This window comes from Jatropha curcas, chromosome 11 (genome assembly GCF_041381405.1).
Source record: "Jatropha curcas cultivar XTBG-Jc1 chromosome 11, XTBG_Jcur_1.0, whole genome shotgun sequence".
NCBI classification, from domain to species: domain Eukaryota; kingdom Viridiplantae; phylum Streptophyta; class Magnoliopsida; order Malpighiales; family Euphorbiaceae; genus Jatropha; species Jatropha curcas.
Window position 1 is genome coordinate 26,875,959 of NC_143161.1, and position 12,154 is coordinate 26,888,112.

Here is a 12,154-nt window from a genome sequence, read left to right on the forward strand (position 1 = left end):
TAGCGCACATATTTTTAGGCTCTCAAATGTGCTTGCATGGCAACAAGAGTACGATATAGAACTTGAAGTTGGGCGACGAAAAGAAATTTTTTCAAAGTTAGGGAGTTTTATGTAAATTTAAAGTTCAAAATATTTTAAAAAGTTTAAAATGGAGGAATTACTCTCAAATGCTTAAAAACAAATCGGGAAGCCTTAGGTCCGCCGTGACCGTCATGCACCCCAACATAAGTTGCACAAGTTATACCGCCACTGGCACTAGAAGCACCAGTAAAAATTATTTTTATCAAAAAAAAAAATCATTAAATTAAAACTGAATCTCAATAGTGTCTTTGATTCTCATCCTAAAATCGAAAGAATTAATCTAAAAATAATTATTTATTTTAATAGTGAAAATGTGAAAGAAAGATAAGCGCATTTATGATTTTTTTATTAGACACTAAAGGCAAAAGATGAGTTTTTTTTTTTTTTTTTTTTTTTTAGTTTATCGGTTCAAAAGACATAGACTTCAAAAAATATTTTTATAAAAGCATAGATGAAATAGTTGTATTTTGATATATAGGGAATGTAACAATATTTTTTTTTTATTAAAAAACTATTTAAAATAATTTAGAAATCATTTTTTAAAATAATTATCTATTAATTTTAAAATTATTCTTTGGCTAAATAAAAATTATATTATCTTAATAATTTTTAGAAACCTTTTATTTAATACATTTTTCAATTTTTTATTTTATTAATACTATTTTTTCCATCATCTTAACAAATTTTCAATTATTTTTTTATTTTATTAGATAATACTTTTGTAATTTTAAAAGATTACGTTACTTTTTAACTACGTTATTTTTTAAGTATCAATCTATTCACCAAAGTCATCCTCAAAGTTGAAATTTATCCATAATTAGACAAAAGCTTCATTATTTGTAGAAAAAGATTTACATGGAAAATATTTTTCTCAGAACTCTCTGGGATGCTTAGAAAAACCAGTTAACGAAAATATTTTACTATTCAAGTCTAAAACTAAGTCATTTTAAAAGAAAATGACTTTTTTTTTAAGAGAATATTTTTGGAACATTGATTTATAAATAAAAATCTATGTCAGTAATACATTGATTACCAATAGTCATCATTATTAATTATCTCTAATTATCATTAGCCCACGGTTTCCATATTTAACAATAAATTTTAAAAATGAAATTCTTTTAAAGTATTTTAGTCTTACAAACTAAAAATTGTAATGCTTTCTTAAATAATTTTTAATATTACAATCAAGCATCAGAAAATAATTTTTTTTAAAAATATTCTCCAATAAAAATACCTTGAAAAACTTTTTTCCAAGAATTATTATTATTATTTTTAAAGAGCCTAAATCTATTTTAACTCAACGCTAACATGTCATGACCCGAAACCATGGGCTAGACCGGTACTAAGGCCCAGGTAAGCTTAAGGCCCCCGAAACCCATAGTAAGCCTAAAAAAAAAAAAAAACAATTATATCAATGTAAATTCTAAGTATTAAGCCCATATTACCATGCGAAAATAAACCTCATATTTATATTATAACTCGGCCCCAAATTATAATATCTTAAACATTTACAGATCGCCCCGGCTTACAATACACCACATTTATAATATGGGCTCACAGAATTATTTCATCTATATTAATATACGACTAAAGGTATATAAATTCTACAACTGCGGGGTTCACTATTAGATAAATACAATTATATTCTTGTCCATATAGTTATATAGCAATTTAGTTACTGAAATTAGGAAAATTTCTTTCTAGCTCTGCGATAAAAAGGTACATAGCTTAGACCGAAATGAAGAGGAACCTACTACCTGAAAAGTTAAATAAGTCATGTGAGTTTTATAAGAAATACTAATCATTGCACGGCACACGCATTCACACAAAGGTGTAAATATATCATTCTAGTCATCCGACTAGTTATATGCTCACACAGACAGTCACACGAATGACATAACATCAGCACTCACAATTATTCACAATTTCACATAATCACATCACGTAAAAATTGGTTTGTGGCGTCACCGAAGCCCTCGATGAGCCGTCCTCCCACATAGCCCATCCTCTCATGACGTGTGCACCAGGGAGCCGATCTCCCATACATGGCCGACAGTATTGAAGACCACCCTCACAAACTCATGGTGACCCACTTCATCCCAACTCCACACATACAAGGCATAACATTATCACAACATAATTAATCAAGTATTGCAATTAAATGCAAGCATAGCAAACAATTAATTAACATGATGCAAATACACAATTAGACATTCATGGTTAATTATAATTAAATAAAGAAATAGTAATCAACAACATATTATTATGATAATTGATTCATCGAAAATAAATAAATAATTAAATAACTAAATAATAATAATAATAATAATAATAATAAAATAATTAGAAAACTTTATTTATTATGTATAAAGTTAAAGAATTAATCTAATAAACCAATTAATTTAATTATTGATTAAGATTAACCTAGGTTCTATCGAAATTTCAGCGGAACCTCCCCTAGAATTTGATCAAACCATAATTCAATAACAAATTTTCAAAGCCCATCCATCGGGCAATTCACATCAACTCATCCCGTCCGCCATAACCTTATTCATCAATCATTCGATTACTTAATTCACGTAGCCCATTCATCGGGTAGTCAATCCAAATAACCCATCCTCTTTAGGCTACATACGTCATCCATCACACACACACACATATGCATTTAGTAACTCGAAACCAACAAATCAATAAGTCATAATAGCCTTCGAGCATATTTCAACGATATTATTAAGTATTCTATACCTAATTACCAAATAACTATACATTTTTATAATAAAACTTGATTCGCCATGTCAAATATAGATACTCTCATTGGTAGTTTCTATATTATACTTACTCGTCTAAGCTTGAGATTTTAATTTCCCCTAACAATATTTTAATAAAATTCCTAGGTTAACCAACATAAACATTAGTTAAGAATTCTCATTTCAATATCAAATCTTCTAATTATAACTAATATTCATGAAATGTATTTAGCAATATTCAATTTAATTTACTTAAATACTCAATTAAATTAATTAATTAGTTAATTTGGAATTTATACAAAAAATTATGAATTGAGTCTTAGAGTATATCGATTGAAAAACGAACGATGGATCCACAGTCCACGCGAGGAGAGGAAGGTTCTGCCTTTTTGTGCCTCGCCGAAGTGTCGCCGGACTGCCACCGCTGCCGCGCACGGTGGCTGGAAAAGTTAAAACCACCCAGAATTTAGCCACGATCATACCATTCAACTCAAAATTCACTAAGAAGTCCATTTCCATCGTTGGTTTAGTGAGATCTGCCCTTTAGTTGGGGAAAATGGGCTTGACAGCCGCACCTCACCGCCGTTCATGGTGGTTCCTCAAAACTCAAGTGAAACCACAAATCAGTGGAGGGGAAATGTTGGCGTGGATGAGAGGAGTCGAATGAGACCACCCCCAGCACTTGAAGTCGATGTATGAAGAGATTTGGCCAGAAAACTCCATCGTATGGTGACGCGGCCATCCAATCGTGATCTCTCTCGATTCAAGCTCTTATCACGCGAACCAAGGCCACCGGAGTGATTGTCTCGTCGAGCCTTAAGCTTAGAGTCCTCACTTGCCAGAAACGATGGCCATTTGGCCCAAAAACGGGAAGGAGAGGGAGGAGGAGGCTGTCGCGTGCCATCGACGAAGAAGAAGAAGACAAGAAAAAGAAAAGAAAGGAAAAATCTAGAGCTTCTACACCTTTGGGTTCGATTCAAACTGGTTTGGTCTAATTGAATGATTTGGCTCGATTTGCTTGGTTTTCGGGTTTGGTTTGATTTATTTTAATTATTTTAGTTATGTTCTTGAACATTTTCCTCATTTTACTCAATAATAATAAAAACAATAATAATAATGATATTTGATTTTAGGATAATTAATTTATATAATAGTCACACATATATATATATTTATAATAGATTAGTAGCTGGAGTTCCATATTTTTTTTTCTCAAAAATTTTAAGTGTTCTCAAATCAAAAATTCCGATAATATATTTTTGGGCTTGGGTCCAACTCACAAAATTTGAGTTCGAATTGAGACTGTGCTATACTTGCAGCCCACATGGTCAAAATTTCTGATTTTTGATTTAATAAAAATTTAAAAGTTTTAAAAATAAAAATTCGGGGTGTTTCATAACATGAGTAATTATCATTACTACTTCAACTAATATAATGCTCGTTTGGATCATTTCTCTCTCACTTTTTTAAATACATAAATCTTTTTTTTTTAAAACTTGACAATTCATTAATAATGAATAGAAGTTGAGTACATCATAATATTCCTATAGAAATAAAAAATGACCAAAATTTCCCCCTGAACTTTCATTAAATTATCATTTGTGTCCCTTTAACTTTGCGGGGATCGTTTGTGCCCCTTAACTTTGCTTTTTTTTGTAGCTATTGTACCCCTAAGCAAAATGAAGAATTTGCGTGAAACACACTCGCGTTGACATGTAAACGGTTGTTGATTTGTCATCAATTTATCTGTCACATTGGATTCCGCATATACAAGAGCTAACAGGAAAGAGAAAAAGAAAAAAATTAAAAATTAAAAGAAAAGGCAATCAAAATCCCATAAACCAAAATCCCAAACTGAGAGTAAAATCTAAAATCTTAATGCCTTCATCTTCTTGATATCCCTTTCTCTCATATTGCTTGTTCAAGTCCCTGCATTGCATATTTGTAGCTTGTTTTTGGTTGTAGAAGGAGGCAACATTGCGTATTGCTTCCTGGTATAAGTAAGTTCATTCTTCCCCCTTTTTAATGATTTAGGGTTTCTGGTGATTAGCTTTTTACTGGGTATATTGGATTTTCTTAACGGTGTGTTTGATTTGCAATTTATAATGGTCATTATGTTGCATTTGTCGTTATAGGAAAAAGAATATCTGTGAACTGGTTTTTTTTTTTTTTTATATTTGGAGTAAAATACTGGGTTATTTGGAAAGTAGGTTCTGTAGCAAATTTTAGATCTTTAGATAGCAACTTTTGTAAGAAAATGCACATGAGAGCTTATTTTAATATTTCTTTCTCTAGGATCCCATAATGGCTGAGAAGAATACACTTGAGATGGAATCATGGTGGCATGTTTCAACTTGAGCCGCAAATGAGATCTATTAGGGGCCATATGACTGTGGAACCCAATGTGGACCTTGACCTACTTTCATTAGTGGAGTTGCAAACCACAACCAAGTCTTTTGGGTATAATAATGTGTTTAAGATATTTGCAAAGTCTTTAATAGAAGAAGAGACAGAGGTCTTTAGTTGTTTGTATAAGGATAGTGATGTGCTTCTTGAGTGTAGTGTCTTGAGCCATCGTCAAACACTCCATTTATATGTTGAGCATGATGTGGATGAGGCAGAGGAGATAGAGTTTGGTGGACTTCTTGAGGGAGTTATTGCAGATCCAGAAGGGGTAAATGTTGATGTGGGTGTTAATAAAGAAGCTAAGTCAAACAACATGGGTGTGGGCAATGATATTAAGGATAATGTGGAGGAGACAATAAATGCTTCAACTAGTGAAAATGTTAGATTAGATGGGACTGAGGATGAGGCAGGGCATGTAATAGAGGAAGAACATAAGTCAAAAAGTGAAGATAGTGATGAGAGTGAGTACCTAGAGGAGAGTGAAGCTTCATCTGAGGAACGTTCTGAATGTGAGGATGAGGAAGCAGAAGATGTAAGTGATATGCATCACAAAATGTACAAGAGTTACAGCAGCACAAAATCCAACTCAAGCAAGTTAGAGTAGCAACCCTATGGTTAGAGGAACACAACAAATACCTCCATAAAATAGAAAGAGATATGCAGATCCAACAATGGCTTCTCAGGCTAAAATATATGTTGCCCCAAGAGGGATAGGAGTTTACATAAATGAAGGGATTGGTGCAACAACATATCACGTTTCATATTTACCGTCAATTATTTTGTTTTGGTTGAATGAATTTTTTAATTCTTTCCAAATATTGTGAAATTCTTAGTTTTTTATGGTAATTTCCCCATTATGGTAATTTCTGCACATTTGATCTTTATGCAGTCATCACTAAACAGTGGCCGCAGAGTTATAAGTTATGGATCACAGCTGAAAACTCTATTGTTGTAACTGGGGATTTGGGGTTCAAAGCTCCTAGATTGAAGTGGAAGGAAAAAAATGCAGTCACAGCTAGGCAACTACAGCAGCAGAGACTTGATATTCAGCATCAGCATAGGCAGTCCCAACCTGCAAGACCACCAGCCAACTCTTCTGCAATGAGTCAGCCATCACAAGGAAGCAACTACCCATCTCAGCGTAGCACAAACCTTTAATGAAATTGATATTTTGCTATTTTGTCCACTGTATTTGGTAGTTGTGAAATGATTATAACTACTACAAATAATTACTCTTTTTGTCATTTTGATATGTCTATTGGATTCAGGTTTTTGTCCATTGTAGTTGGTACTTATGAACTCTGCTGTTGTAAAGAGTACCAATATTTAGTCCTTTTGGGATTTAGATTGGATTCGGGTTTTTGTTAATGGAAATTGACCAATTCCAGAAATTGCATTTGTTGTATTCTGTTAATTTCATTGAAGAGTACCAATTCCAGAAATTGCATTTGTTCTCTTCTGTTAAATTCATTAAAGAGAAGCCACATTACTACATTGTAAATTACAGGGAAAAACAGCAAGCAACAACCAACGTATATCTTCTCAAAATATTACCACTTTCATTTCGAACTTAAAAATTACAAAGTAATAGGAGATGAATAATGACGAGGAGTACAAACTACATAAAAAGTACCAACCCCAATGTGACATCCTACCGAGTCGAGTCTTAGCATAGAGTCGAGTCGAGTCGAGTCGAGTCGAGTTGAACCAAACCCGGTTGGGGTAGAATGAGTTTATAAGTGGACTTATTTGAGTGAGAGAAAAAGATAAAGCATGTGGGTGAGGATTGATTTGTATTAAACGATTGAGCTTGGGTCCTTAGTAGTAACCTGTTAATAATTGAGGTACCATTTAGGAAGTTTTCCATAAAATCCTTTGATTTTGATGGCCTACCCGTAATACACATTTTCACTTTCCCATTTTCATGTTTATCTTCATCTTCTTCCTTTCCTCTTCCACCTTCTTTTCAATTTTCATGGTAGTTAAGCCTTAACTTCAACTTTTCTTCTATCCAAGTAAGTAAACCTTCTTTAAGTTCATGATTGAATCATTCGGTGCTATTATTTTAGAATTCATAAGAATTCTTATTTATAGGTGAAGGGAGTTCTAAGAGTGTAGAGAAGAGAAGCTAAAGAGGAGCTCAAGCTTTGTGGAGTAAAGGTTTGATATCTCTTGTTATTTTCCATTTTTCCTTGTATGAGAATTGTGTGGTGTGTTGCTATTGAGACAATCTTGCTTTATGTTGAGTGGGAGGACTGGTAATGGTGAGAAAACAGGGGAAAACAGGGGAAGTATTGAATAAATGAAGTGAATATTGAGTTTATGTTGAAACAGAGTTTGCTGGAAATTTTACCAGTAACTTCATCTTGATTTTGACCCCATTTATTGATGGAATTAGGAAGTGTCATAGAATAGTTATTTGTTCCTCTATGTGTTAGCTTTACATGGGTTTTTGAATCATCCAAATCGGAGTTGTATATTGAGAGTTATGATCAAAAGAGTACAGACAGTGCAGGCTGGAAACGCGCGCGAATTGCATGATGAGTTCGCGTTGCCTTCTCGCGCTCGCGAATTTGAGTTACGCGCTCGCGACTTTCACCTGAAACTCTCTGACTCTCATTTGGCACATCTCGCGCTCGCGACTTTCAAGTGCGCGCTCGCGACTTGTGCTCGCAAACTCTCTGACTCTCATTTGGTACATCTCGCGCTCGCGACTGTGAAGTGCGCGCTCGCGAACTTGGCCCTTGGCCTGTAAGAGCTCGCGTCCTTCATCGCGCGCTCACGTATTTGGCCTGGGAACTTACTGTCTTTCATTTTGCACACTACGCGCTCGCGACTTTCAAGTACGCGCTCGCGACCTTCACCCGATAACTCACTGTCTCTCATCTGGTGCTTTACGCGCTCGCGACCTTGCAAGGCGCGCTCGCGACTTGGCCTTTCATGCACTTTTGGATTTCATTTTCAATGCAATTGTATTCCTTTGCTTCACTTACATGCCTCCAATCATTTTAACATCAAAATACAACATTAAATCATGTATCAAAACAACATTCAAGCATGCAAATGATATGAAATCAAATATACATTATGATTTATGAAGTTATGAGCTATTATTATGATGTTGTGTTATATTATTTGACATACCAACATTATGCTCCATTGAGGTTAGGTAGAAACCATGTAGATAAGGCTATGTCGCGACATAGGATAGCAGATCTGCGCCCCATACAGTTTGGTACTCCGGCTACAGGCCGTTGAGTGGATATGATTATACAGGCTATAGCAGCCAAGCATACAGTATTCATCCAGTTTCATACAGTTTTTCTTATCACTTTGGTTTCACTATAACCTGATGGAGCCATACAGATATCTTGACATAACATTTCATAAATTATACAGTATGATAAACAGTACAAAGGATAATCAAGGTATCATGAAAGTATCATGATGTGTGTGCTTATATGTGCCATATGTGTTTACATGGTTCTTTCTACACATGTATGTGTTTCTTTGTTTCTTTATTTGTTGAGATATCCACTGAGCTTTATTTGCTCAGCGAGTTACCTGTTTAACTCGCAGGTTTTGAGACTGGTCAGTAGAGAGTCAGCTTACAACTGCTGCAGTTCATCTGTAGAAGACTCAGTCTTCAGGGTAGCTACTCATTTGGATGTGTATTTTTGTCTACCCATTTTATGGCGTGTACAGGGCACACAGTTGGGCCCATTTCATTTTGTAAACTAGTATCATGTTTTATAAATATAAAGTACATTATTTTTGTATACAGTATCAGCATGCTATTATATTCAATATACATTATGTTTTCAGCATGTCAGACCATACAGTCAACCAATTTGTAGCGCCTCGGTTCGGTTCATTCGGGTTTACGGGTGGACCGGGAAGGGGTGTTACACCCAATGCCAAAAACCACTACACAATCAGCCTATTCTACCTTAAATGAAGGCTAAAACCTACTTCCCCAATCCACACTACTGTAGTTTCACATAACCCATTTCTTCACTCTATCCCACATTATCATCACAACAAACAACACAAAAGACCAATGCCAATTTGATAGATAGTCTTGTGCTTCTTCCTCTCTTCTTCATATTCACTGATACGCCTGAGTAAGCCCATAATTGCATGTTGAACATTGTCTAGCAATGGTGGATCCAACCATTGAAAAAAATGCATGTGCTCGATTTCTAAGATAAACACAGCAAATAATGATTTCTTAAATCTCTATTATTTAAAAATAAAAAATAAAAATTCGAACTTCAATACATGACTTACCCTATATCTCCTGCAACCAAAAGACCTCCTTCCTGGGTTCGCATTGGTGCAGGAGACCTTAATCACTGTTACGTGATCACAATTACAACTCAAAATTCGGAACTCTGAAGTGAATTCCATCTAATTACAAGAACCCTAATTTATTATTCTTGGGAGAAATAGAGAACCAAGAGAGAGAGAAGGAAGAAGAGAAGGGATTAGTTAGTTGATTAAAGGCGTTGGATTTGTGCTAAACAGTGTGCAATACAACGTCATTTCTTACACGTCGGATTCAAAAATCATTGTTCAAGCTCTGTACAACGATTTTCCCCACGCTCCACTGATCCAGCGTGGCAAGGGGTACAATAACTACAAAAAAAAGCAAGTTAAGGAGCATAAATGACAATTCAATGAAAGTTCAGAGGGAAAATTATGCATTCGGCCAATAAGAAATATAAACATAGAAAATTGAAATCTTCTATTTGGAGATGATCTTGGTCTCGGTAGAAGATGCTAATCTTCCAAGTAAAAATTAGCTCGTTTTCAAATATAACGACAAAAGAAACTTTTCATAATAATGTTCCCGACATTATTTTTTCGAAAATTTGTTACAACTGATACCCCACAGAAGAGTTTAATATCAAATTTTAATGGAGGAACAAACCACACAGCTAAGCTCCATTGGTAAAGAAACTTACCTGAACTTTAAGATCTGAAGTCTCCAACTACAAACAACCAATAATCCATCTTGTATTTCGAACTGCCAAAGAAATAAAAGATCCACATAAAAGCTCCTCAATAACCACAAACAATCTCATAAAAGGAGAGAAATTAATAACCCCACTAAGAGGGTACCAAAAACATGAAAGGAGAGAAATTAATAACCTCATTAAGAGGGTACCAAAAATACTAAATATCTACTGACTATTAAGATCTGAAAGACTAAATTTAAGTTTTGTTCCAAACGATCATATGTTTAGAAATTATTAGAAAGAAAATTAAATAAACTAAGAGAAATAATAGAAAAGAATGAAAAGAAACCATTATCGACCAACAAAGACGATCGGCGGTGGTTCAAAAAATAAAATCTAAGAAAATGTCAAAATAGAGAGAGAGGATGACCAGATTAAATTTGAGTTGAACACATAAATATTATCAAAAAGAGATAGGAAAAACTTAGTGTTACTAATCTAAAAACCCAAATATCATGTCTTTCCCACACCAAGGCTAATTAATTTACATTTTCAAAGTTGCCATCCCATCATCATGAAAAGAAGTCCATCTCCTTCTTTTTCTATCACTTCATGTCTTTCCTTCGTTTTTTTCCCCTTTCCTTTTAACCAAACAACTCAAAAGCCTAATCTAAACTTAAATTTACCAATTTTCTTCTCATAATGAATGTTAGATAACCAATGCCAAGCATATTGAATCCATCTCAAAAACTCAAGCAATATCACACAAGCTATGAGATTCCTTATAGTTCGGCTTCAATGAAGGGTTGTTTAGCAATATTAATTGTTGTAGTAGCAGTTAGCTGTTAGCTATTAGCTTTTAACTGGTTATTGTTTATATAGCTGTTCAGTAACAATAACTGTTCAATTAACTATTTAACTTAAAATGACAAAAAAGACAACAATTGTTTAATTAGATGAATTCGGAGGGAAACATAACGGATATGATTGTTAAAAAAATTTGATTAAATGGTAAACACTAAACATTAAAAGCTAAATATTTGAGTATTTAAGATTTCATAAAAAGTCTCTTCAACCTTTCATTAATCATCGTTATTATTTTTTAGAGCCTATAACTTATTCGCATTTATTCATTACTAGTGTTTTTTATGATGTACGTTGCACGTTATTATTATTCGGTATTACTTATTGTTTATACTCATTAATTTATTCTTATATAGTATTAAGTATGATTATATTATTTCTCTTTTATTCTCTAAATATTTATATAATGTTAAGACATGATGTTGTGTATAACAACTTTAAATTAAAATTTATTTCTATTTAAATAATATTTATATTATAAGCGAATAATATTTTTCTTAAACTAATTTTAATATGATAGACAACATTAAAAGTCAAGTATATTTAATAAAATAATTATAGATGATAAAATGAAAAAATTATTATTAATTATAAGATTAGACTTCAATTTTTTTGAAAGTGATAAGGTTAGATTTTAATTAGCATCGATTTCTTTAAAAAAACTAAATAGTAATATGATCCTATGTTATTAGATGTTGATTTGAGTTCATGAAAATCAAATAAAAGAAACAAAATTCTAAAATAAATAATAAAAAAGAACTCAAATATACCTCAACCTCCGAATGAACAAATTCCGATCTGTGAAAAAAAAAAATCAAAATTTTAAAAGTGATATATATATAAAATGTGTGAAACAATACTTTTTTTTATAGATGTTTATATATATATATATATATATATATATATATATATATATATATATTGCATTTTGAAGTTTATTTTAAAAATTAAAATAATAATCTACTTTTTGAAACAATTAATATCGTAATAATCAATGATTGAAAATTCAATTAAAATAATATATAATAAAAATAGTGTCCATAAAACATTCATGGTGTACTTGGATGACACTAGCTAGTATAGAATTTTTTTAAT